Source organism: Choloepus didactylus, chromosome 9 (genome assembly GCF_015220235.1).
Source record: "Choloepus didactylus isolate mChoDid1 chromosome 9, mChoDid1.pri, whole genome shotgun sequence".
Taxonomy (NCBI): domain Eukaryota; kingdom Metazoa; phylum Chordata; class Mammalia; order Pilosa; family Megalonychidae; genus Choloepus; species Choloepus didactylus.
This window is the reverse complement of record NC_051315.1, coordinates 12,344,435-12,346,876: the sequence shown is the minus strand read 5'-3', so window position 1 is coordinate 12,346,876 and position 2,442 is coordinate 12,344,435. Positions and strand designations below refer to the sequence as shown.

At 41.9% G+C, this 2,442-nt stretch overlaps 1 non-coding gene across 1 annotated transcript; it reads left to right on the top strand.

Annotated features, from left to right (window-relative positions):
• Window positions 1-2,043: 2,043 nt before the first annotated feature.
• Window positions 2,044-2,150, top strand: LOC119545059. Its single transcript, XR_005219036.1, has one exon. It is a non-coding gene; the product is annotated as a U6 spliceosomal RNA (small nuclear RNA).
• Window positions 2,151-2,442: the final 292 nt, after the last annotated feature.

Genomic DNA, 2,442 nt, shown 5'->3' with positions numbered 1-2,442 from the left:
CCCTCTGCTCTCTGTCGTCATCCTCCTGCAAGCCAGTCAGCTTGTTCTCTGGTCTTAAATTTGGATTGCCACTTTCACCTCTCAGTATTAAACGGCTTCAAAACTTGTGCTGTTTTGGAAAACAGTTTGATGGTTCCTCAAAAAGGTAGATCTAGAGCTACTATATGAGCCAACAATTCCACTTCTAGGATACACTGAAGAGAGTGGGAAAAATATGCTTAATGGTATCTCTGGCTCACTGAGATGGCTTTTCTTCTGGGAATATACTGCAGATTGGACATTTGGTAACTCCTCGTGGTCAGTAAAGGGCTTTAGTTGCAAGTATCACCACCCACAGCTGCAACATGGCACTGATGGTGGCACGATTTGCACCTTACAAGATGCCCAGGCTCAAGGTCTCCCTCACTTGGTGGGGCCGCCTCACCTGCTGCTACGGGTGGCCTTGAAGGGTGCTGAAGCGGAGACGGAAGAATCGATGCACAAGTTGGCAGTGAGAGCTGTGATTACAGCCTTTGTGAAAGGCACAAAAGCTCAAAGAGGAATGTGAGGATTCTGGATAAATCTAGTTACAGCTGCTTCCCGGGAACATGGCCTGAAATGCCCAGTGTTCACTGGCAATTTCTCTGTTAAGTGGCACTCAACAGGAAAGTGCGTTTGGATCTAGCCATTTATGAGCCAGAGACTTCTTTTAAATGCAATTTTATTGAGATATACTTACACACCATATAATCCATCCAAATTATATAATCAGTGGCTCACAGCATTGTCACAGAGTTGTGCATTATCACCATGATCAATTTTTAAACATTTTCTTTACTCCAAAATAAAGAAAAAAATAAAAAAATAAAAAAGAAACCCAAGCCACCCCATATCACTTATCCCCCCTATTAATTATATATATTTTTTGTCATTGTTCTATTGCTCATCTGCCCATAAACTGGTTAAAGGGAGTGTCAGTCACTAGGTTTTTGCTATCACATGATCACATGATAAAAGCCATATGGGTTATAAAATTATCATCAAGAATCAAGTCTACTGGATTACCATTCAACAGATTCAGGTACTTCCTTCTAGCTATTCTAATACACTAGAAGCTAAAAAGGAATATTTATATAATGTGTAAGAATAACCTCCAGATTGACCTCTCGACTGTATTTGAGATCTCTCAGCTACTGAAGCTTTATTTTGTTTCATTTCTTTTCCCCCTCTTGGTCAAGATAGCATTCTCGCTCTCATGAGGCAAGGGCCAGGCTCATCGCTGGGAGTCTTGTCCTTGATTTCTAGGGAGACTTACACCTCTGAGAGTCATGTCCCATTGTTCTGGTTTGCTAATACTGCTGTTATACAAAATACCAGAAATGGATTGGCTTTTATGAAGGGGGTTTATTTGGTTATGAAGTTACAGTCTTATGGCCATGAAAATGTCCAGACAAGGGCATCAACAGTAGGGTGCCTTCACTGAAGAACAGTGATGATGTCTGGGAAACCTCTGTCATCTGGGAAGGCACATGGCTGGTTATCTGCTCCAGGTTCTGGTTTCAAAACGGCTTTCTCCCAGGATGTTTCTCTCTAAGCATCTGGGGGTGTTGAGAGTGTTCTTTTAGTTTCTCCCAGGCAAACTCTGGGCTAGCAAAAGTCTGCTTTCAATTGCCATCTCCAAAATGTCTCTCTCAGCTACAGCAAGCATCTGGGCCTGGAGCTCTCTTTTTAAAGGACTCCAGTAAACCAGTCAAGACCCACAGTTAATGACAGGGCCACACCTCCATGGAAATACTCTAATCAAGGGGTCACACCCTAGTTAAAAAGATTAATAAATCTGCCCCCACAAGATTGCCATTAAAGAATATGGCTTTTGGGGGACATAAGTATATCCAAACTGACATACCCATGTAGCAGGGAGGATAGCGAGTTTCTTTTGCAAGGTTGGCTGAAGAAAGAGACCACATCTGATGAGGCAGAGACGTTTTAAAAAAACATTTTATTTTTAAATAATTTCAAACTTAACAGGATAGTTGCAAAAATAATACAAAACCCATACAGAGAGTGCTCGCTTCAGCAGCACATATACTAAAATTGGAAAGATACAGAGAAGATTAGCATGGCCTCTGTACAAGGATGACATGCAAATTCGTGAAGTGTTCCATATTTTAACCTCATCCTTCCCTTCCCCCCACCATTCCCCACTGCTTTTGCACTGCTCTCCTTCCCATACACACACACATACCATTTTTATTTTTGGGGCCATTACCCCACATCCCTTATTGCTGCCCAAACCACATGGGGCGGGGGCTGGGGCTGGATGTACAGACACCTCCCCCTACCCATACCCCTCCTGTGTGTGGTTGAAAAACTTTTGTTTTTTTGTGTTTTTTGTTTTTTTTTCTGAATAAAAAAGATTCTGCTAACAAACAAACAAAAAAACCCAAAAAAACCCATACAGAG